This window comes from Rhinolophus sinicus, linkage group LG06, assembly GCF_036562045.2.
Source record: "Rhinolophus sinicus isolate RSC01 linkage group LG06, ASM3656204v1, whole genome shotgun sequence".
NCBI lineage: Eukaryota > Metazoa > Chordata > Mammalia > Chiroptera > Rhinolophidae > Rhinolophus > Rhinolophus sinicus.
Window position 1 is genome coordinate 83,291,514 of NC_133756.1, and position 25,682 is coordinate 83,317,195.

At 45.8% G+C, this 25,682-nt stretch overlaps 1 long non-coding RNA gene and 1 pseudogene across 1 annotated transcript in view; both read left to right on the plus strand.

Moving 5' to 3' along the window:
* The window catches only part of LOC141572423 (uncharacterized), a 471,478-nt gene that overhangs the window by 200,617 nt on the left and 245,179 nt on the right, over nt 1-25,682 (plus strand). The gene's annotated exons all lie outside the window — the stretch shown is intronic.
* LOC109435624 (glyceraldehyde-3-phosphate dehydrogenase) lies at nt 8,139-9,230 on the plus strand (annotated as a pseudogene).

The window sequence follows — 25,682 nt, forward strand, 5'->3', positions numbered from 1 at the left end:
CTTCCAATAGTCTGTCCCAGGAAACCGGAGGGTGGCCGCTCCTGTGCTTTGACTATCCATACATCACTCAGGCAGCCCCTTCGTTCGGAAGGGCCTTCTCTATGTTTTTAAATGTCAATACCTGCATCATAACCATTCTCCAAGATCAAGAGTGTGCAGGTTTCTTCCTCCACGAAGCCTTTCCCTGGCTCCCACCGGACAGTCTCTCTTCCCCTGCTGAATGTCCACAGGACTTTTCTCTAATGGCTGTGGCCCTTCTCTGCAGCTTCTATGTGCTATATATGTGATAGGTATCCAGAGCATCTCTCACCTCTTCTGCTGGATTGCAGAGCAGGGCCTTGGCTGTCATCCTAATGGCTCCCGGGGCCTGGCATGAGGTCAGTGTATAACCACTGAGCTCCAGAGTGAGTCAAGGTGTGGGGATGGGAGCTGAGCCTGGCATGAGGGGAACTGGTGGGGCTAGATCTCTTGGCTCAGATCCAGCGAGGGAAGTAACCACAGATAAATTGTTACAAACATGTGTGAGCTCCTTATATGCATGGTATGGTTGATGCATGGATAAGATATTATACTGGGCAACTCTAACGAGGAAAGCGACCTCTGAGTGTAGGGAAATAAGGTCTCATATGATAGATGAGGCCTCTTCTTGTACGCAGATCAATACCTGTCAGTCTATCTGTCCAAGTGGGCCAGGTGTCCTCTTAGACCGAAATCCAGCACTGAATGGATAGCCTCATCTGTGTAGGAAACTTCACTTATGCCTCTTCTGATTTTTTCTAGTAAGCAAACTCTTCATTCATTCATTCATTCATTCATTCATTCATCCAACAATAAATTAATGATGATGCATTCACAGAGGCTGAGTTACAGAGGGAAATCAGGTGATACCTGCCATTTATATTAGCTGTCATAGTTTACTTTTTGTTTTCTCTGAATATTTAGAAAAGACTTTTCTTAAATGCCAGTCTGACTCTGCTATGCCATAGGGAGGACTGGCATTTTCAAGGTGTGGAGGCTTGGACACCCTAGTGAATCAGGCAACTGGGGGGAGGAGGGGAGGTAACCTTAGAAGGGTGGAGGTGAACTGATTTATCAGCCCATCCTCTAGTCCAAGACTCTGCTTCCTGAGCTCTTCTCTGCCAAACCCCTGGGCACTCTGGGTTTGTTTTTAACCAGGGTCCTCTCTTCTCATGAGGCAGTGTGTAGAGTGGTTCAAACACAGGCTCTGGGGTGGCACACCTAGGGTGGCCTCTTCCCATAAGCCCATTACTGAGATGGCATCTACCTCAGGAAGTGGGTGTAAGAATGACGAAGATTGTATGTGCTCTGCTCTGACCCAGTACAGCCACAGCAAGTCTGTAATGAGTGGTAGCTGTCATTGTCCTACAGGCATGGGGTTCTTTATTATAAAAAAGGAGAAATAAGTAAAAATGGAAAAGGAAAAGTACTGTTTTTATTCATATAGGGCAGGTGGGTTTGCATGCCCTTCTCTGTACTCTTCTTGGCCCATCCTCCAGGGACCTTAGTCATATATAGCTTTGCGAAGGTGACAGGTTCACACCAGGGCCCCAAACACAATGAAGGAGCTAAGTGGCCAATGGGAGGATTGAACCTATAGCCTTGGCTTTGTTAGCCCTGGATACTATCCAGTCACATCGGCCTCCCTGAGTATGAGGCCCCTCATAAGGGGTACTTGGGAGGTGGCTGGAGTTTCACAGATGACCTCTCCCCGCCAATAAGGCCTCCCCAGGATCCTCTCTTCAGTGTCTCAGGGTGGGAGTTCCCTCCTGCTCCCTTCCCAGGGAGCACCATCCATGGCAATCCCCATGGCAACTGTGATGGGGACCTGGTGCGCGGGGGCACAAGAGAGAGATGAGGAGGGAGAATAATTAAGAATAAGTTGTTTGGGGAAAGAGAAAAGGAGTGGAGAGGGAAAGTGGGAGGAGGCAAAGAGGAAAGCAAGGAGAGACTGAGGAGAGAGAGAGAGAGAGAGAGAGAGAGAGAGAGAGAGAGAGAGAGACTGACTGAGACTTCTCTTTGGGGAAAAATGGAAATTTAATCAGATCAGTTTTTATAGTGCAAATAGAAAATCAGTTTTAATAAAGCCAAAAGGAAATGCAGAACAGCCGCTTGAGATGGAGATTGTGTTAAACAGACAGCTCTTTAGGAGTAGCTGAAACTGGGATGTTTATTGTGCACAGACAAAGCAAGGAGGGGGAGTTCTAGCTGAATTTCAAATAGGCGTTTGATTTGGCTTTGGCGGTGGGTGACGATTCCCTCCTTGGCCATCCTCCCACCCCCAGGCCCATCTGTCCAGGGAAGGAACTCTCCCAAAATGAGAAGGAAAGAGGAGAGTGAGGACAACAGGGGCACCTCCCTGATGGGAGCAAGAGCAGTCACCCCCCCTTCCGATGGGGTGCTGTCCCTCAGGATCCCAGCAGTCAGTTTCACTCCTTCTGTCCAAAGACGGGCTCTTCCCTCTGCTGACACACCCACTGTTTTAACCTCCTGATTCTTAATTATAGTTCTGGCCCAGCTCTTGGTTTTATTGCTTTCATTTATTATAAAGAGACCAGTGTCTGTTTTTTGAAACGGCTATCTGGTCAAATCACGGTTGATAAGCAACACTGAGCTGTCTTTTTAAGACAGGCCAAATTTATCACACTTAAAAAAAAAAAAAAAAAGCAAGCCTTCAATAGCCTATTAGAAAATTTCCCCCTTTGCCCAGAGTGACATTTTAGTAAAAGGCTTTATTTTTCCCCCTCAGCTTTCACAAAGCCATTGCCTTGAAAAAGGAGAGAGGGCAGACGCAGAGCACTTTTGAGGCCGTTCCATAAAATGTATGAAGAGGGCATAGAAGATAACAGGATCTTTCCTAATGGGGCTGTTAGCTCAGGAGGGAAAAAGGGGGCCTCTGGCACATGTTTGTCAGCTGTTATTTTTGTAATTAGAAGAGAAACTGCACTCTACATTTTAGAAATGCAACTATCTGAGGCTTCAACAAAGACATGGGGTCTGGGTCAGAGAAATAGGTTGAGAGGAGTGGGGATGGGCAAGAGGGGGTGGGGCTGGTCTGGTGGTTCTGGGGTTAATGAGCTCATCTGTCACCTTTGAAGCTGGCTCACAACTAGAGAGGAGCCCTGCAGGGCCCGTCAGTGGGCTCCCCTGTCCTTGCTGAGCAGCTGCCACCATACTATATTCACTGAAACTGGCAGAAGCCAAGCAGTGGACCCACCAGGCTGCTGGGATGGGGGCAGGGTAGAGGCAACAACCTTCCATTGGCTGTGGAAGCCTCTGACCATCTGCCAGAACCAGGACCAGAGCTGGGGTGAGGCCATTCAATGGGCTCAGGAGCAAATGTTCATCCTTTGCTGTTTGAAGGGCTGGCTTTAGAAAAAAATAGAGGTCTGAGAGATGGGGGCAGGTTCCTGATCCTGGTGAGTGGGTGGAGCATCCTCCAGAGCAGGCCTGTGTCCTGCAGGCATACAGCACAAGGGTAGCTGCTGAAGGGGTGTTGGATGGAAGAAATCAGTACGCAGTAGGAGGTTCACCTCCTAGACACTTGTGACCTTATGCCCTTCCACCACCCCATGCAACCCTCCATGAAGACTACTCCATTTCTTCTATGCCTCTTCTGTGCTGTCCTCCCCCAGCAATATTTCTCTATGTGCCATTCTGAACAAGACCGCTTTGATTGTTAAACAGTTACCTCCTTTTGTTCTGGCCCTGAGATCCCGGTTTCAGAGATGCTGCTGACAGCGACCTCCTCCCCACTTTGCTCACGCCTGTTTCTCTCCTCAGACTGGACAACTCAGGGTCTCCTTCCTCTCCCTGATACTGAGCACCTGACTCAGCAGAGGGCGCACCTGACACCTGCTAGCTTGAGATCCAAAGAAAGCTGGGTTTGGAGGCACCTGGACCACAGCAACCAGGGGCCTATTGGTGGATGGAAATATCTCGGTCTTTGGAGCCAGAGAAAGCTGGTTTGAAACCCAGCACTACCACTAGCTGGCTGATAGTAGAAAAATTCTTTGACTTATCCAGTCTTCAGTTTTCTCGGTTATAAAATGACAGATACTTGTTGGGAGGATTAAATAAGATGATGAATGTAAGGCTTGTGCCCTAGAGCCCAGGACTCAGTAAATGCTAGTCTTGCTCTCCCTGCCTGGGTAGGAGGCAGGTGGGAAATGTCTGCCTGGCATGTTATATGTGTCAGGAGCAGAGGTATGGCTCAGCAGGGCAACCTGTGTATGGTAGAGTCAAGATGAAAAGGTCTAGGACTCCTCATCCAGTGTTTCTTCTGCCATCTCACAATGTCTCTCAGTCTTCCAGGACCATTCTGGGTAGGGCATTATATTTCCCCAGGCCTCCGTTTCCTCATCCTAGATGATCTCCAAGGAGATCAAGTTCTAAAAAGTCCAAATACTATGAATCCATTGTGGAAGTCTCCAGATTCTTGAATTGTGTGGTCGAAACCATGCTTGCAGACCAGATAGCCAAGCTGAGTTTCACCCTTCACTGCAGATGTGGATGTGGATAACCCTGCAGTCAGGGATGTGGATAACCAGCCTTGAAAGCAAGTCTCACATTATTTGAGGATTGCAACCCTCAGCTTCCAGTGTGGAGGCACAGAGTAGGGCCACAACCCACCTGGTTTACCAGGCACTGCGGGGTTTCCTAGGATGGAGGACTTGCAGTGCGAAAACTGAGGCAGTCCTGGGTATCCAGTCAAGATGGCAGAGTAGGTAAACACTGTGCTTGCATCTTCTCATGACCACATCAAAATTACAACTAAATTACAGAACAGCCATCATTGAGAATCTCCTGAAGACTAGCTGAACAGAACTCTTATAACTAAGGATATACAGAAAAAGCCACCTTGAGACTTGTATGAGGGGTGGAGATGTGAAATGGGCTGGTTCCACACCCATGTGTGGCAGTTAAAAATTGGGAATGATATCTAGGCTATGAGGTTCCCTCTGGAGGAGTGAGGGGTCCCAGCCTCACACCGGGCTCCCCAGCCTATGGTTCCAGTACTGGGAAGAGAAGTTCCCATAACTTCTGGCTATGAAATCCAGTGAAGACTGTGGCTGAATAGGACAGAAGGCTACTGGAGTTCTAGGCATTTTTATTAAAAGGCCTGCATATGGACTTACTTGCTGATGGATTCACTTGCTCTGAGCTCCAGCGCTGGGACAGCAGCTGGTAATGTGCCAGGGACATACAGGGAGGAACTGAATTGTCTGGCTTTAGGGAGAGGGCTGGAGGGGCAGCTTTCTTCAAGACAGAAGTGCTGGTAGAATCCATTATTTCTTTGCTGAGACCTCCCCACTCCTGGTGTACAGCTGGAGGTGGTCACCATGTCTAAGTCTCCATCAACCTGGCTAACACTGTTTGCCCTGCCCTGATGATTCCCTGAGACCCCATCCTACCCAAGTGTGGGCACACCAAACCATGTCCAGTGGCTTTTCCATACAAACGGCCTGCCTTGGCTTATGCTGTGGAGTTTCCTAAAATCTCTCAAAGGTTTACAAAACCCGAACAAGCAGAATCTGGTCTTGGCGTGCCCCTCACCTCCTGCTGAGCAGCCCTGGAACTAACAGCAGCTGGCCTCCGTTTGTGGGTTGGCCTCTCCCAGACACCTCTAAGCCCAGTGTGAGTGGCTGCCATTTGTGGATTGCTTTGTAGCTCATCCAAGTGGCTCTGGGCAAGGCCAAGCTCCTGGTCAAGGCCAAGCTCCTGCAAAAGCCCCTCCCAGGAGGCCCTGGGGCTGCTACATCTCATGGCCGGCTTCCAACCCAGTCAGAGCGCCATCCAGTTGCCTCTGTGGATGACACACTCAAAGGGCAGACTGGGTCCCAGAGCCCTGCTAAAGTGAATACTGCTCCATAGAGTCAGCCTCTGTACAACAGCCCCTCCACTATAGTCACAGCCAGTCCTCACAGCCAATCAGCCTGAAGATCAATTCCTTCCACTAATGTGCAAACAGCAACCAACGCTCATCTACAACAGGAGGGGACACAGAACCCACACAAGGTACACACCTGCAGCACCTGGCTCAAGTGACCAGAGAGACTGCACCCCTGAGTCCCACAGGACACCTACTACATAAGTCCACTCTACTAAAACTGGGAGACATAGCAGCTCTACCTAATAAACAGAAACAAACACAGGGAAGCAGCCAAAATAGGGAGACAAAGAAACATGTCCCAAATGAATGAACAGAATAAAGCTCAAGAAAAAGAACTAAACAAAATGGAGACAAGCAATCTACCAGATGCAGAGTTCAAAAACACTATTTATAAGCCTGCTCAATGATCTCAGTGAGGACTTCAACAAAGAGATAGGAAACATAAGAATGGAGATAGAAAATATATATATATATTTAAAAGAACCAGTCGGAAATAAAGAATACAATAACTGAAATAAATAATACATTAGAAGGAATTAACAGTAGATTAAATGAAGCTGAGGATCAAATTAGCAATTTAGAACTTAAGGTAGCAGGAAGCACCCAATCAGAACAGCAAAAAGAAGAAAGACTCCAAAAAAATGAGGAGAATTTAAGAGGCCTCTGGGAACACTAAGTGTATCAACATTCGCATCACAGGGGTACCGAAACGAAGAGAGAGAGAGAGCAAGGAGTTGAAAATCTATTTGAAAAAATAATGACAGAAAACTTTCCTGACCTGGTGAAAGAAATAGACATACAAACCCAGGGAGCACAGAGTCCCAAACAAGATGAACTCAAACAGCCCCACACTAAGACACATCATAATTAAAATGACAAAGGTTAAAGACGAAGAGAGAATCTTAAAAGCAGCATGAAAAAACCACTTAGTTACCTACAAGGGACTCCCATAAGACCGTCAGCTGATTTATAAACAGAAACTTTGCAAGCTGGAAGGGATTGGCATGAAATATTCAAAGCAATGAAAAGCAAGGACTTACAGCCAAGATCACTCTACATAACAAAGCTACCATTTAGAATTGAAGGAAACATAAAGAGCTTCCCAAACAAGAAAAAGTGAAAGGAGTTCATCAACACCAAACCAGTATTACAAGAAATGTTAGAGGAACTTCTTTAAGAATAATACGAAAAAAGGATAAAAAATATGAATAATAAAATGGCAATAACTACATATCTACCAACAATTTCTTTACATGTAAATGGATTAAACGCTCCAATCAAAAGATAGCGTGGCTGAATGGATAAGAAAACAATACCCATATGCTGCTTACAAGTGACTTACTTCAGATCCAAAGACACATACAGACTGAAAGTAAAGGGATGGAAACAGATATCTCATGACAATGGAACAGAAAAGAGCAACACCAAAAAACTAAGGTAACGATACTTATACCAGACAAAATTGACTTTAACACAAAAGTTGTAATGAGAGACAAAGAAGGACTCAATAATCCTACTTCTGGGTATTTATCCAAAGAAACACAAAACACTAATTCGAAAAGACATATGCATCTATATGTTCACTGCAGCATTATTTACAGTAGCAAAGATATGAAGGCAACCTGGGTGTCCATCAATGGATAAATGGATAAAGAAGAGGTGGAACATATATACAATGGAATATTACTCAGCCATTAAAAAGGAATGAAATCTTGTCATCTGCAACAACATGGATGGACCTAGAGGGTATTGTGCTGAATGGAGCAAATCAGACAGAGAAAGACAAATGCCATATGATTTCACTTACATGTGGAATCTAAAGAACAAAACAAACAAACTAAACAGAAACAAAATAAAGAAACAGAACATTTTGATGGTTGCTAGCTGGGAGGGAGGTTCGGGGGTGGGTGAAAAGGGGAAGGGATTAAGAAGTACAAATTGGTAGTTACAAAATAGTTATGGGGATGTAAAATATAGCATAAGGAATATAGTCAATAATATTGTACGTATGGTGTCAGATGGGTATTAGATTTATCAGGGTGACCACTTTGTAAGTCATATAAATGTCTAATCACTATGTTGTATGCAGGAAACTAATATAATATTGTATGTCAACTGTAATTGAAAAATAAAACAATTATTCAAAACAAAACTGAAGCTCTCTGCTCCTCCTGTTCAACAGACAGCTACATCTTCTAGCACAGTACCAGCATGACACTGAGACACGATGTTGAAGGTTGAAGTGAATGGATTTGGCCCCATTGGGCACCTGGTCACCATTGCTGCTTTTAACTCACAAAGTGGATGTTGTCACCATCAATGACCCCTTTGTTGATCTCAAGTACATGATCTCCATGTTCCAGTATGAGTCCACCCATGGCAAGTTCAAAAGTATAGTTAAGGCTGAGAATGGGAAGCTTGTCACCAATGGAAACTCCATTACCATCTTCCGGGAGCAAGATCCCGCCAACATCAAATGGAGTGATGATAGTGCTGAGTATGTTGTAGAGTCCACTGGTGTCTTCACTACCTTGGAGAAGGCTGGGGCTCACTTGAAGGGTGGAGCCATGAGGGTCATCATCTCTGCCCCTTTTGTGGATGTCCCTATGTTTGTGATGGCTGTGAACAATGAGAAGTATGACAAATCCCTCAAGATTGCCAGAAATGCCTCCTGCACAACCAACTGCTTGTCCCCGCCCCGCCCCCGGCCAAAGTCATCCATGACAACTTTGGCATTGTGGAGGGACTCATGACCACCGTCCATGCCATCACTGCCACCCAGAAGGCCGTGGATAGTCCCTCTGGGAAGCTGTGACATGATGGCTGAGGAGCTGCCCAGAACATCATTCCTGCTTCTACTGGCTCTGCTAGGGCTGTGGGCAACGTCATCCCTGAGCTGAATGGGAAGCTCACTGGTATGGCCTTTGGTGTCCCTACCCCCATTGTGTCAGTTATAGATCTGACCTGCCACCTGGAGAAGGCTGCCAAATATGATGACATCAAGAAAGTGGTGAAGCAGGCATAGGATGGCCCCCTCAAGGGCATCCTCAGCTATACTGAGGACCAACTTGTTTCCTGCTACTTTAACAGTGATGCCTACTCTTCCACCTTTGATGCTGGGGCTGGCATTGCCTTTAACAACCACTTTGTCAAGCTCATTTCCTGGTATGACAATGAATTTGGCTATAACAATAGGGTGGTGGGCCTTAATCCCCATGGCCTCCAAGCAGTAAGAGCCCCCTGGAAAACTGACTCCAAAGAGAGAAAGAGGACCTCAGCTACTGGGGAGTCCTCCCAAATTGATCCCCCAACACACTAAGAATCTCCTGACCTCCGCAGTTTCCATCCCAGACCCCCTGAAGAAGGGGAGGGACTGAATGAGCCCTATCTTGTCATGTACCATCAATAAAATTCACTGTATCCAGCCAAAAAACAAACAAAAAAACCCCCGGGAATTCCTGTGCAAACTGGACTGAGCTGGGCACCCTAAGGCAAGGCTTACATTCAGCTTCATAAATGGTAGTTCATACCCTATGTGGCCAGGGCACCAGGATACAGTCATGACAGAAACAAGCATTACCTTGAAGGTGTTCAGAACACAGAAGAGGAGCAGCACGGGGGACAAATTAATTAATTGCCTTACAGTTTGTGATAAGGGGACTGACAGAGGCCTGTGCAAGACCCAGGAGGCCAGAGGAGGGGAGGTGAACTCTGGTGTGGTGGTGGTGGGTAGTCAGGAAGGCTTCCCAGAAGAGGTAGTAGTTGAGGTTTTGCAGGCTAAAGAGATGTTTGCAAGACAGAGTAGAAGGCAGGCTGGGGATGGAACTTAAGAGACAGGACTTGGAGCAGTGTAAAAGAACACAGGCTTGAGAAAAAAATAGTGTGGAATGGGGTGGGAGGGCAGGAGACTATGGAAGTTGAAAAACACGATTTCCTTGTCCTTGCAGCATGGGCTGTGGTGGGATGTGGTTTAGAAAGAAGGAAGTCCTCAGGACCAGGGAAAGGTTGGGATGCCCTCCCCACCTAAGGATGGAGACATACTCGGTGTGACAATTAAGTTCATGAACTCATCATAAAAAAGGTGCTACATAGTTCATTGCTGAATATCACTATGGTTACCTTCGAAGTACTCCCCTTGGGAAACTATGCACTGACGCCAGCACCTAGTCCACCCTTCAAAGCAATTTTGGAACTCTTTTTCTGGAATGGCCATCAGAGCTGTCATCACATTACCCTTGATGTCATGACTCATCAAAATGTCTTCCTTTGAATATTTCCTTTATCTTAGGGTAAAGAAAGAAGTCATTGGGGGCTAGATCAGGTGAGTAGGGAGGGTGTTCCAATACAGTTACCGTGTTTCCCCGAAAAAAACACCTAGCCGGACAATCAGCTCTAATGTGCCTTTTGGAGCAAAAATTAATATAAGACCCAGTCTTACTTTACTATATTATAAGACCGGTTCTTATCTAACATAATATAATACCGGGTCTTATATTAATTTTTGCTCCAAAAGACATGTTAGAACTGACTGTCCGGCTAGGTCTTATTTTTGGGAAAACACAGTATTTGTACTGGCTAAAAACTCCCTCACAGACAGTGCTGTGTGAGCTGGTATATTGTCATCATGCAAGAGCCATGCATTGTTGATGAAAAGTTCGGGTTATCTAACTTTTTCAAGCAGCCTTTTCAGCACTTCCAAATAGTAAACTTGGTTAAGTGTTTGTCCAGTTGTTACAAATTCATAATAAATGATTATGAATTAAAAATTCTGATATTAAAAATTCTCTGATATTAAAAAAGGTTAGCAATAGCATTGCAACAAGTTCGTGGACTTAATTGTCAGACCTTGTAATTTCCACAGTGTCCTGGTTCCATCTCAGCTTTCCACGGCCTAGGAGAATGTCACAGGGCTGCTCCATGCCAGCACTGCTTGGCTCCCTAGCATGGCTGGTTGCCTGGCCCATGGCTGGAGGCCAGTGGCCTAGAGCCCAGGGAAGCCAGCTGGTGACAGGATAGAGTTGTCCTGGCTTTGGCCAGCAGACTGGTGGGCTCTGACCCAGGCTGTGATCCTTATAGGACTTTCTCTTGGAGATATTTAGCTCTGCAAAGAAGCAACGACACTGGTCTGGCTCTGCAGAGAGTGTCCCTTTGCCTTAATCACTAGCACAGGGAATCTGAGGACCCAACATCTTTGGGGTGAGGCTGAACTAAACCACATGGCCAAGGTTAATTCTACCTCCCTCTGCCCCTGCAGTCAGAGGGCCTGGGGAGATTAAGAAGCCAGGGACCAGAGTCAGATGGTAAGCACTGGATCTCTACCTATTGACTAAACCTGGAGCTGGGACTGTTAAGTGAATAGAACAATTACCTGTGCACAAGACAAACTTATTCCTTTCACCTCTGTAGGAGAGAATGCATTGTCTTGGTCTACCTCAAATCCTTTTTGGAATAAAACAGGATGTTATGAACAACCAACCAGTGAGCTAACCAATCAATCAATCATGAAAATTTGACCAGAAGCTTCATTGTAGCATCTGACAGGAAGGAACCCAGAAGCCAGGTGCCCAGTGAGGACCCAAGCCTCTGGCATCCATTCATACAGCCCTTTGTGTGGTGGAAGTACACTTGGCCTTGAAAGATTGGTGTCAGAGGCTCTTACACTTTTTTCTCCTAACCTACGGCTGTTTACAAATGAGGATAATTTTCTGAACCTAAGGCTAGAAATAAATTCATACGGGTACTTTAAACAGATAGATAAGATGACGACAATATAAAAATGTGTGTGTGTGTGTGTGTGTGTGTGTGTGTGTGTGTGTGTGTAGGTGGAGGGGCACATACTTGAAGCCTAAGGCAATGGATTTGGGGCCTGATCCTGGCTGTCACTCAACTGTAGTCAGGTTACTTGGCCTCTGTGAGCTCCCTGTCCCTCCCTAGTGAAGTGGAACACTTGGTCCCTTACTTAGGCTTTTTAATTTTCTGTTCACTTAGTGGGTCTCCCCAGGAGACTATGAGTTCCTTGAGGAAGGAGGCCTCCTTTTTTCTTGTCTTTGTATCCCCAGGGCCTGGCACAAAGTAGAAACTCAATAAATGTTGGTGGAATGAATGAATAAACGTTTGAATAACAAAAATACTTGCTCTACCGACCTTTCTCAGGATTATGGGGAGGATCAAATGAGATAATGCACATGAAAGCACTTTGCAAATTGCAGAGCTCTATACAAATGCAAATCGTTCACAGCTTTGGTGGAAATTATTATTCAAATTATTATTATTTTCACTGTGAAGGAGGACAGGAAGGAGAGGGCAATGAAATCAGGCCCTCGCCCAGGCTCTGCACAGGCAGTGGGGCAGTGCTCTCAAGCCTGCCTTGCCTCTCTTTAAATCCTCCCTCCGCATGCATGCTGCCTCCTGGTAAGGAGGGCCTGACAGTAGCTGCTTGGGTTGGGGCAGAAGTTGTTCTTGGAATCCTGCCCAGTGCCGGAACAGAAGCTACAAGCACATCTTACCCTGAACAAAATGAATTAAACGCCAAAGTCTAAATGAAAACGGTTTTCATTTCTGCTGCTTTAAAAAAAAAATTCAGTGGAAAAGGCAGTGTGCTAGAAATGGGGTGATGAGAGAGAGAGAGAGAGAGACCAGAGGCACCCCATAAATTCGGAGTTCACCCGGACTCCCCAGGCTGAGCTCATGTTTCCGATGCTATTATCCTGCCTCTTCAACCCCTGGACTGTGAGAGGGAGAGCGAGTGTCTGGGCAGCCAGGAGACTAGGAGCAAAGGCGTGATTGATAATTGGCGGCTATAATTCTATAATTCATCTCCCTGCACCGCAGTGAAATTAAAAGAGTTTAGATTCCCAAGCATAATGATCATCAATTAAACGCCGGGGAGATTTAGTGTCCTCATTTGAATTTTGTTTTATTTATTTAAATCTGTCTCTTCGAGGGGGCAGGGGAACGTCTGGAGTGGGGTGCCAATAAGCGGGCTGCTGGGGAGGGCAGGAGGCAGAGGGAGGGCACGGGGGTCTCAGAGGAGGAGCCAGGTCACACCGGACTGCCAGGGGTGGTGGAGGAGGCAGCGGCCCGCAGGGCGACGGGCTTAGCAAGACAGGGGATCCATCATGCCTGGCCTAATCAGTTAATACTGATAAACTGCCAGCAATAACTGCCAATTGTACCGCCGTTTTGGAACTGCCAGTTCATTCATTTAGGGAGTGCAGCGGCACGTCGCGAGAAACGCTCCTGGCCCCGCGTCTTTTCTGTCTGTTCTCCAGGGAAGACTCTGCATCTGGTGGAGGTGAAGGGCCACCTCAGACGTCTACCAGCAAAGGAATGGGAACACTGATGAGCGTGAGGGTGGCCAGGCAGGCTGTAGGCTGAACCTGGGCTGGCCTGGCTGGTTGGGGTTGGGCTGCGGAAGAGGCCTTCCGGGTCTTCTGCGCTGGCTGGCAGGGGAATGCCACCACTTTGAGGATGTCTCAGAGGGAGACTGTTAGGGCCAAGCCCTGGGATCTCCTTGTGCATGGCCCAAGTGCATGGCCCGAGAAGGAAGACTCAGGAATCAGGGCTACTACTCGAGGCTCTGCCATACCCAGCTGTGTGACTCAGTTTCCAGCTCTGGAAAGGAGGGGCTGGGCTAGGTGGCCTGTTGGGGTCCTTCTAGCTCTGTGGCTTTACTGAAGCTACTTTTCTGTGCTGCCGTGAAGGTGGGGTGGATAACTCACCTGCGGCCCTCCTTTCCACCCCCATGGGATTCTGTGTTTTCCAGATGCCACCTCTCCACTTCGACTCTGAGACTCTCCTCCGTCCGCAAGTTGCTGTCCATTTTTCTGGGCTGGTTACTGCTGCCGTTTCCCGGCATACTCTGATTCCGACTTCTCACTTGCAATCAAGAAACTAAAAATAGAGCATAAAAGAGCTCTCCAAGGGGTTGGGTGGGGGTGGGCAGAGGACGAGGAAAGTGTTTGGTTTCTCCTGGGAATGAGACCTCATCAGCTCTACATAGCAAGTTAGAAATCCAATCTAGACCATTGGCAAAGGGCAGATGTGGGGTGGGGAGCCTTCCTGATCAGCAAGTGGGGAGCTTGAGAGAAAATTGTGTATGTGTTGGGGGGATGGAGGGCCGGGCCGCCTGAGAAGTGGAGATGGGGGAGAAGGAGGGTGAGCTATTAGGTCCTTGGGGCTGAGCCCCAGGGCATGTCCTGCACAGCGACTCCCCTCCCTACCCCTGTGTGGAGTGAGGGCCTTGTGTTCTAATTCATCTGCCAGGAGGGGGAGCCCTGTTCTAATTTTAACAAAGGAGGCTTAGGCAACCTGATGCTGTGAGAATGCTTTGCAGGGCCTGGTTGTGTAGTTAGTGGTCTTGTTGGACTTGTACACTTGAGCTTGGAGACAAACAGGAACTTTGTCAGAGATTTCTTATTCGGGGCCTCAGAAATGGTGTCTTTTGGATTGTAAGGAATGGCTATGTTCAAGCTGGATGTGATAAGATTGGAAACTTGAAGGCACTGGGCTGTACTAGGAGTTGACTCACAGGTGTGAGAGCTGAGGGGGACTCAAAACAGCTGGTTCCAGAACACAGATGACCCCTCCCCCAGCAGAGCTACCTGAAGCTCAAGAAAGTAAATGGGCTTGTGTCAATTACTCAGCAGGTCCTGGGGGAGAGAAGCCTGATTCTGGAGTCTGGAGTCCTAGGCTGCAGTCCTAGCTGCATCACTCCATGCCCTTAGCCTTGCCACTTTCCCCTTGAGCCTCAGTTTCCCCTCCTGTTTAATAGGGTGCATTGAATAAAAGCTCTGGGGATGGGGAAGTGTTTCCAATATACAAAGGATCTTATGATTTTCATGTCTCATGTATAAAAATGGGCAGCAGACCAGCCTTATCTTCTAAGTGGCAGTGCAAAGGGAGGACTTTATCGTCACCCTTCTCTGCTGCTGCCTCACAGGCCCTTTTCACAGGGGGCTATCGTTAGAACCCATGACACTTCCCCTCCCTGGGGGAGGAAGGGAAATGGCAGATATTAGAATCCAGAGACTTGGCATTTTTTGTACCACTGATTCAAATCAAGATACTGTCTTTCAGTCTCTTTTCAGTCTTGCTGAACTCATTTCAGTTCCCTTACCAAGCCCATTTCTATTGAGAGAGAGAGAGAGTTGGTTCTTGAAAATGTGGTGATTTCTCCAGTGAGGGAGAGCTGAGTTGTGGGGAGCCAAGCCCTTCTTCAAGGGCCACCGGTACACCCTCGTGAGCCCATCCCTGACTCCCCTCAATTTCATCTGCAAGGCTGTCTTCAGAAAGGTCGGCGGTGTTCTCGGTTCATCCAAGGAGAAGTGAAGGTGACCCCAGTTACCTGGGAATGCCCACCTCCCTTTGAGAACCCACCAGGCTTCGTCCTGCAGCTGGGGCATCCACCCCACGGTGTCCTTTCTTTCCTGACTAGTCTGGTGTCAAGGGCTGTTCTGTGGCTCTCCAGGTATTGTCTTTGCCCCCTTTGGGCGTATCAGCAGGGATGTTTGGGATGAGGAGCTCTGAAGGGCAAGGACTATATAATTTTCTATGTAAAATCTATAACAGCACCAAGCCCAAGTGGGCATGACGCCCAACAAAGGCTTTTTAAAATTACCATGTGCTGTCCTTTCTCTGATTACAAAAGTAATACATATTCATGGTCAAAAATTTGGAAAGTACAGAAAAGCACAAAGAAAAAAATTCATCCATATTCCTCTACCAGGATGCACCATATTGAGTTGTATCACCTCATTGTCCTTCCCTTTCTCTCTGTCTCTCTATCTCTGCTTTTTAATGAAAATCTCATGCAGTAATACTTTCTTGTCACCTAGTTCATAACAGTACATTGGGAGCATTTCCCCACACAACAAATGCTACAAACACACACACACACACACACACACACACACACACACAAATGTAGCCAGGGGTTTGGTCTGGGAAATGTGGAAGAGTGGGCTCTCAGAGGAGATTTTAGTGCTGACAGATCCAGGCTCTCTCTTGCTTCCAGTGAAAACAGAAGACCATACAACCCATTGGCAGTGCAGTATGCAACCCACAGTATCCCAAGGATGTTTCTGGTGTGTGCCAGGCTGATCCTGCTGCCTCACTCAAGGTCCCTTTCATTGCATCAGCTTTCTTCCTACGTGGGTTCTTGCCCCATCCACAGCAGGCCAGATGGAGGTAGGAAGAGGGTTGAGGTGCCAATCATTTGGAGCTCAAAATAGCAATAGAAATGAAAAGGGCTGCCTCATCAGTCACTTGGAGTAGGGTGCAGTTGAGCATCCTCTCCCTCAAGGGGACATGCTTGAAAAACTATAGTAACAAGGAAGACAGACAATTTAACTGCAAAGCTTTAGTTTAGCTAAGTAGGGTAAGGCCCTCAGCCTTTCCAAACCTGAAGAAATTGTCACAGGATCTTGGTTTGGAGACCCTGCTCATACCCATTGCCCACCTGGTCTGCACAGCACGCCAGATTCACCTTTCTTAAAGCATTCTGACTGGGTCATCCAACTCCTGACTTGACAAAAGCCTATCTCCTCTCTACCTGCCTAGACATGTTTGTCTCTTCAAACTTAGCTGGCGATGCTCTTCCTTCAATAACCCCCCCATAACCCCATTAAAAAATGGGCAAAGGGACTGAATAGACATTTCTCCAAAGACATATACAGATGGCCAACAAATGCATGAAAAATGTTCAACATCACTAATCATTAAAGAAATGCAAATCAAAAACACAATGAAATACTACCTCACACCCATTTGGATGGCCAATATCAAAAAAACAAAACAAAACAAAACAAAAAACCCAGAAATGACAAGTGTTGATAAGAATATGGAGAAATTGTAATCCTTGATGGGATTGTAAAATGGTACAACTGCTATGGGAAACAGCATGGTGGTTCCTCAAAAAAAATAAAATAATAAAATAAAATAAAAATAGAACTACCATATGATCCAGCAATTCCACTTCTGGGTATACTTCTAAAAGACTTGAAAGCAGGGTTGCAGGAGATATTTGTATACCATGTTCATAGGTACATTATTGACAATAGCCAAGAGGTGGAAGAAAGTGAAATGTCCATCGATGGATGAATAGATAAAATGTGGTGTATACATACAATAGAATATTATTCGGTCTTAAAAAGGAAGGAAATTCTGATTCCTGCTACAACATGGGTGAACCTTGAAGACATTATTCTAAGTGAAATAAGCCAGTCACAAAACACAAGAACTGTATGATTCCACTTACATGAGGTTCCTTGAGTAGTCAAATTCATAGAAACAGAAAGTAGAATGCTGGTTACCAGGGAGTGGAGGCAGAGAGGGTGGTGAGTGGTTGTTTAATGACTATGGGATTTTAGTTTTGCAGGATGAGAAGAGTTTTGGAGGTCTGTAACACACAGTGTAGATGAACTTAACACTACTGAACTGTACACTTAAAGATGGTTAAGATGGTAAATTTTAAGTTTTTGGTTTTTACCAAAATTAAAAAAAAAAAAAAAAAAGTTGTTCTTCCTGCCTTCTCTGGCCAGCCCAGCAAGGAAGAGCTCCTCCTTTGCAGCACCCCTAATGCACTTGCATTTTCCATGGGGAGGCCCCTAAATTGACCTGTTACCTTTCTTAGTGTTTGCAGTCGAGCTTCCCTTCGAACAAGTTCTTTAAAGATGAGTACTGCATGAGAAATAGAGTCAGTGGAACTGTAACAGCTGTATATGATGACAGAGGGGTAGTAGATTGGGGGAGGGGTTATCACTTTGTGAGGGGTGTAAATGTCTAACTATTACATTGTTTTGTACACCTGATACTAAAAAAACAAAAAAGAAGGCGGGTATAAAATCTTTACCTCTTTATTTTCCCCTTGGCGCCTAACACAGTGCCTCAAACATAACAGCAGCCCAATTAATATTGGATGATTGAATCGTTACTTTCCCTGATAAATTTTAGACTGTGGACTGGAGGGTGATGGACAGAGGAGAGAGCAAATAGAGAGGAGAAAAGTATAAGAAAGTGCCTGAGGATGAATACAAGTTCTGACAATTAAGTTTGGGAACTTGTTGCAACACTGTTGCTAACCTTTTTTGATATCAGAGGGATTATTCATTATGAATTTGTACAAACTGGACAACAGTTAACCAAGTTTACTATTTGGAAATGCTGAAAAGGCGGCGTGAAAAAGTTAGATGAAAATGACCTGAACTTTTTGCCAACAATTCATGGCTCTTGCATCACGACAATGCACCAGCTCACACGGCACTGTCTGTGAGGGAGCTTTTAGCCAGTAAACAAGTCACTGTATTGGAACACCCTCCCTACTCACCTGATCTGGGCCCCCAATGACTTCTTTCTTTACCCAAAGATAAAAGAAATATTGAAAGGAAGACATTTTGATGACACTCAAGACATCAAGGGTACTATGATGACAGGTCTGATGGCCATTCCAGAAAAAGAGTTCCAAAATCGCTTTGAAGGGTGGACTAGGTGCTGGCATTGGTGCTGGTGCATAGCTTCCCAAGGAGAGGACTTTGGGTGACTGTAGTGATATTCAACAATGAGGTATGTAGCACTTTTTCTATGATGAGTTCTTGAACGTAATTGTCAGATCTTGTATATTTTCCACATATTGCCTATGAATTGTTTAGGCAACTCATTCTACTCTGGTTAAACTTGCTATACTTGCAGACTATTTTGCATACACACACAGATGAGATGGGAGCATGGAGAGACCATGGATTCCTAATCTTGAGTTAGAGTTAGGCCTAAGGAAATGGTATTTTGGATAATTTCAGAGGTTTTAGACTAAAAATTGTTGGAAGACATTCACCTGAACCACTTGGGACATGTATCTGATTTTACTTTTCTTTAGAATTCCTAGAGCAACAGATTCACAACTCTCCTCAGGAACATAGATCAGTGTTTTACAACTCTTCTGTTGGGAAAGTTTTTCCTGACCTCTCACCTCCATCCCTCCAACACAATGTACACTTCTCTGCTGAAAGAGAGAACAGAACACTCCCTTGCACCATATTCCTTGTAGGTGCTCTTAGAGACCGGATTTTAACAGAATAAAGATCCTTCACATTAGCTAGCTGTAATTTTCTCTTTGTAGGGTGGTTCTTCTGCTAAATTAATTGTCTGGTTCTCTTGAAATGCAATCTTTCCCCCCAGTTCATGTTCCGTTTTTGACCTAACATGGCCATTCTTGGCCTTTTGAATGGGATTTGCTTCTAGTCAGGAATTAAATTTCCATAGCAACACTGGCAGCCATCCTGAAAGTACTCTCCCCCAGCTGGATTTTAGTCCTGTGCTACCTCTAACCCAGGGCGGTGGTTTGCTTGGTTATAAGTCATGTGTATATTTATTCTCATTTCAGTCAGGCGGACAACAGCAGTGGCAAATCAAACTACTAATGTGATGAACAAAAAATTCACAGAGGAGTCTGCCTGGTTTTAGTTCCTGGGGGCCCTGGGCTCCTGAGGAAACATTGGTATTTACTTTTTAGTTTCACAGCATTAAAAAGTAAATAAAAAAATAAAATGGGATTAGAAGTTTTCATCTTGTTTCTGAATCACCTGGGCCTTTATCTCCAAGCAGGGCACCCTGCTAAGCTCCAAGCAGGAAAAAGGCCTGAATCTGTTTGTTTAAAGTTTATTATTTATGGCTATTTTTAAGTGAATCATAAGAAGTTTGAGGGTTTTTTGTTTTGTTTTTTTCAAACACAACAGTCAGCTTCCTATCAGTAACTCTGAAAGGATCTCTGTTGACTGTGGAATCAATTTCAAACTCTACAACATGGCACTCACAGCCCCCAAGTCACTGGCCTCAACTTGCCTACATGGTGTTTTTTTGTTGTTGTTTGTTTTTTTGAGATTTTTATTGGGGAAGGGGAACAGGACTTTATTGGGGAGTAATGTGTACTTCCAGGACTTTTTCAAAGTCAAGTTGTTTTCTTTCAATCTTAGTTGTGGAGGACACAGCTCCAGGTCCAGTTGCTATTGCCAGTTGCAGGGGTCACAGCCCACTCCCTTGTGGGAGTCGAGTAGTTGAACCGGCAACCTTGTGATTAAGAGCCCGCACTCCAACCAACTGGGCCATCTGGCCACCCGGGAGCTAAGCGCAGCCCACTGACCTCCAGTTGCAGAGGGCGCAATTTGCTGGCCCATGTGGGAATCAAACCAGCAGCCCCATTGCGCAAGAGCTCGCGCTCTAACCAACTGAGCCATCTGTTTGCCCCTACATGGTCTTAACTGCCACACTTCCCCTTGGGTTGCTACCCTCCTGCCAAACACAATGTTAGCATGCTGTCAGAGCACACCCAACACTGACACTCTTCTGCCCTGTGCCCTTGAACTTGCAACACCCTTTCTCCCAACCCACCTGTTGAAGTTAGGCTCCTTCTTAAACTGGTATGTTGTAAAGTATTCATGCCCCTTAGCCCTGAGGGCAGCAAGATGGGGCTGGAGCCACTGGAAGCCCTCCTGGCCAGCACTCTCATGCATGGGCAGCATTATCCCTTTGTCCCAGTGAGCCAACCAGCTGTTACCATTTTCTGTGTGTGCCATGTCATGAAAAGGTCGGGAAGCATTACTTTAAAGCCCAGCTCAGTGATGCCTCCTCCACAAAGTCTTTCAGACCCTCCAGTCAGAAGTCCCCATCGCTCCCTCGGACACCTCCCCGAGCCTTCTGGAGTGTCTTATGATCTGCTTTGTATCACGGGTATTTTTTGCTTTGCTATAGGCATCTCTCCTGCTTCCCTCCCCCCAAGGATTGGAAGCCCTTGGAGAATTTTGTTTTTGTTTAGTTATACACAGTGTCTAGAGTTTGCCTGGCATGTACCTGGGACGGTTTCATTGTCTGTTGATTTGAATCTAGAGCTTACGTAACCTTAGATTGTCCTCCAAGCCTAACTCCCCTTGCTGTGCTGTGTTTATTTCGTGATCCCACCACTGTTCAAAATATTTTGGGAATTTCTTTTCTGGAGTTACTTTCAGAGGACGTTTATGAGCCAAAGAATAAAACTAGTCTCTTTTCTTTAGAATCAAACAACATGTACTTAATTTTCATTTTGTTGTCATTGTTAGTCAACAAATATTTATTGAGCTCCAAGTACATAGTTGTTTTTTAAAACTTAATATAAACCACTTGTCTACCTTATTGGCAAGATTTTGCTCCAAATAAGTTGGTCTTTTTCCAGAAATCAAATCTACTCTCCAAACATTAAAGGTTTGCTATCTTGGAGCAGATTCACAATAAAGAAAGCAAGGAATACAAAATTGCAAACAAACAAAAAACAAACTTAAACCAAACCCAAACAAAACAAAACAGTGGCAACATCACTGGAATAAATGCCGTCTTCCAAAGTACCACCTTGTGAAGGACAACATTAACTTAAGTCCACAAACTCTAGAGTGCTTGTTAAGAGGATTCAGTCTCCCTAGTTTATATCACAGCTTGTACAGGTACGTGTCATTCAGAGAACGAAAAGTCAATATAGTGTGGTTTGATTATGTCATTTGAGACCAACTGATGCCGTTTATGTTCTTGCTCTGTTGCCTACCAGTTAGCTACCTCGGGCAGTCATTTAATGTGTCTGGTAGTTTCTCGTCTGTATTATGGGAAGATGATATCTACTTCATGGGACTGTTGTAAAGATGAATGTTGACTTTGGGACCCAGATATTCTGATTTTAAAGAAAACATTTACACACACTTTGGATTATTATTTTTTTCCACAGAGGAAAATGAGGGCTGAGGAATAAATTGCTGTCTTCAAATTTGTGGAGACTTAGGTTACAGACTGATTTTTAAGATATTCTCTGATTCCTCTGAAGAGAATAGTGAAAAATCTGGCATTTGGTTGCTGTAGACATAATATGGGCCGGACCTCATGAAGAACTTCCCTGAAGATGGATAGGCAGAGGGGTGGGTGAGTAAAGATGATGCAGGAATCATTTATTGAGAAGCAGGATCCTAGCGTGGCTGAGTGCGTTAAGGTAATTCCTGACTTTTTCTATTAGAGTAGCTATTTGGACGACATGGGGACCTTCTTCTGAACTGTGTGCTCTGCTTTAGAAAGCAGCCTAAATAAACCCAACTAAACTCTTTCTCCAGGCATTGGGCACTGGAGTCTGCTGGTCAAAGCTCAACTTCTCCAGAAGCCTTTCCCAGAGCAACATGATTTTGTCAATAGATATGGTCACGCCTCTGTGCCGGTACTTTAGTCAAATCCACTCACTTGACCCTAGAGGGAGCTACCATCATGGTCCCTGCTTTACGGATGAGGGAACAAGGGCTCAGAGAGGCAAGCAGACTGACGAGTGCACAGAGCTACTTAGTGGTGCAGCCAGGACTTGAGCTGCCCTCACATCCTGCCGGCCTCATCACTCTTTGGCTCCTCCCACTTTAAGAACTTGCAGATTAGTACAAATGAATTACTTACTTACTCATCACACTTATTATTGTCTTCCTTCTCCAGTGTCTAGGCTCCATGAAGTTAAGAATCTTTCTTAACTGCTGAATCCCTTGTTGGAAGTGCACACAAGAGTGCTTAACAAATGCTTATCGAATAGATGAACTTGTTAATACATTGTAATACATTAATACATCCCTGTTTTCTTTTTCCACACTCCCCCACCCCTTTTTTTAGCACATTGCTTTTTTTGGAGTTCTGATCTGTGTGTCCCTGGGCCTTCTGACAGCCCTGCATTGTACAGGGCTGGTTTTTAAATCAGTGTTACTAATCAACATACCAACACTGTTCCAGGGAAAGCATGTCCCCCAGCCTAAAGCCTGTCTTCTGTGGGTGCTTTTCTTCTTCTTTTTTTTTAAGAGGGTTGACTTTTTTTTTTTTTTAGATTTTATTGGGGAAGGGCAACAGGACCCTATTGGGGAACAGTGTGTACTCCCAGGACTTTTTTCCAAGTCAAGCTGTTGTTCCCCCAGTCCCAGCCGTGGAGAGCGCTGTTCAGCTTCAAGTCGCCGTCCTTTCAGTCCTAGTTGGGGAGGGCGCAGCTCAGCTCCAGGTCCAGTCGCCATTGCCAGTTGCAGGGGCACTGCCCACCATCCCTTGCAGGACTCGAGGAATCGAACTGGCACCCTTGCAGTTAAGAGCCCACTGGCCCATGTGAGAATCGAACTGGCAGCCTTCGGAGTCAGGAGCACGGAGCACGGAGCTCTAACCTCCTGAGCCACCGAGCCGGCCCTGTGGGTGCTTTTCTGAGAGGTGATCATAAGCCTCTGAAGTCAACTGGTCTCAGGGTTGTCATGATAAGCAATTTTCTGCAGACATGATTTTCTGGTATTTGTTTAATTTTTTTTTTTAAGTCCAATGCCTTTTGATGGGAATGTACTCATCTCTTTGCCACATTCCACTACCCCTATTGTTTAACACAGAGCTGTTTAGTCATCCACTTTCCTTCTCAGTCTTTAAATGGAGTTACATGATTCTAGTCCAACCCCATCGTTTTACAGTTGAGGACACTGAGGCCCAGAGAGTAGGGTGACTTGCTCAAGGTCATGTAACTGGCAGGGCCTGGAATCAAGTGCTGCTTTGCCTCCCAGACCATGTGCTTTCTCCTTTACTGTGTGCCCTTGGCAAGAGTGCCTTGTCTGGACATGGATGAGAACAGATGTCATTGGTTCAGGGTTTGGGGCGAAGGGACGACAAAGAGGAGTTGAATGGTGACAAGCAAGTCTCCTAATTCTCTACCACCACAAAGCCACTGTGCTCATTCAAATGATGGTATTTTCAACAAATGGGAGGGAAGTACCTCTTTCTCTTTTCCAACCCCCATTGTAATTAGTTGTCAAAAAATTTTAGATGGAAGGGGGAATGCTCAGATCCTGATGAGATGATACAGCAAAGATTTCATTTCATCTTGAATTTGACATTAAACTTTAATAGTCTCAAGGACAAGAAGCCAAGAGATATCAGATGTAATGAGATAAAGCAAAGTTTCTCTGACAGCAAATTTGATCACAAATGGGCTCTGAGATTGCTTCTTTGATATAAATGAAACATAATTCATCTTCCAGTGCCCTGAATGGGCTTTCAGGCTAGGGATGAGGCTGGCATCTCTCTTCCCTGGTGCTGACAAGTGGCAGCATAGGGAGGAGGTGGAGGCTTGGCCGGACCCTGCCGAGGCAGTTCAGCTGCTTTGTCTGGGAAAAGATGGACAAGCAGCCACAGGAGTTGGAGAGCATCGGGTGGTTGCTTTTGACTTGTCCAAAGCAAGTGGCTGTACACACTTGCTTTGAGCTGGGTTTTGTATTGGGAGGTTCTCCTCAAGCTCAGAATGGCAAAGAGGGTGTCAAGTAGGGCAGGATCCCCCTCACAGGTCTGGGCTCCATGAGAAACTGCCCTTTTGATAATTTTCTGGTTTGAGCGTGAGGGAGACACAGCAGTTTATTTCTGAGCAGCCCATTCATCCTCCTCTGAAATGTCTTCTTGACACAGTTCCTTCCTTTCCACACCTCCTGTGGCTGCCCAAATTCAGAGAGTGTGGTGTCAAGGTGGGGGTGGGGTAGAGGGGGTGGGTGGAGAGATCTAGCCTCCCAGTCTCCATCAGCTCCCCACTGGTTTTCTTAATCTTGCATAAATTACTATGTTAATGCCATCAGGGCCTGCTCACCACCTTGCAACAAGATTGCTGCCCTCAGCCTGTTTTATGCAGATACTGCAGGTTCTGTGGGCCAGCTCCTCAGGTCTGGTCAGGGCCACTGTCACAGCCTCCTGCTAGGCCTCCGAGCCTCTAGCCTCTTCCCCTTCTGCTCCCTCTTCCTCAGGTCACAAACCTTTAGATACTTTAAGATAGACGCCTTAACCTGCTGCCCCAGTTGTATTTCTAGCCCACCCTTTGCACCTGTCCTGAGTATCCCCCCCATGGCCACAGAGGCCAGAGCTCTTCCAGAGCAAACCACACCCTGCTCATGCTTTTGCTCCTACAATCCCATCTGGAATCACTTCCCTTCCTCCTCCAACACTATTCACCCTCCTTCAATCTCTGAGGTTACATCTTCTGAGAAGATTTCCTCCCCAGCTCTGCCAGAAGATTTCCTCTGGGTTCCCAGGCTCTTATATAATTCAGGGTCTGTCTTTCCATCTTGCTGCTATTCCTGCACATTTCTGTCTCCTTTTCCAGACCACTAGCTATTCAGGTCATGTCTTACTGATTTTTATATACCCCCGGGTATGTTGTGGTGTCTGGCATGGAGCGGTACTCAGTGAGGCTGTATTAGACGAAACTGAATCCTAGCCCATGGCATGACCTTCTGCGATGTACCTGGCTCAGTTTGGCCAGTGGTTGTCCTCTGCCATTGACAGGATCAGAATGCACACACACTTATCTATCTGCCCTGATGGAACAAGTATACCAAATACAACAGTTCAAACTAAATAACTTTGTCCAAATTCTCATTGATTGACAGTTTGGGATTGCAAAATTGAGACTAGATTGAAGACAGAAGATCCACTGACATCATCTCCTTCCCTTTCTTAGAGGCCCAGAGTGATGGCTCATGTTAAGGCATCTTTATCTTCCTCAGCTAAAGACAGCCTGAACACCTGATGGGGAAGGAGTGCTCCTTGCAGAGGAAATGTTGAGTGTGGTATTACTTGGGCTGTACAAGTATGTGGCCAGGTGAACTGTGCCTGACTAGAGTCTGCATGAGAGACAGGCTAGTCCAACCTGGGAGGCAGAATCAGAGCTGAGAAGCAAGGACTGGTGTACTAACTCAAGGGAAAGGTGGCTGTGAGAGCTCTGGGTCCA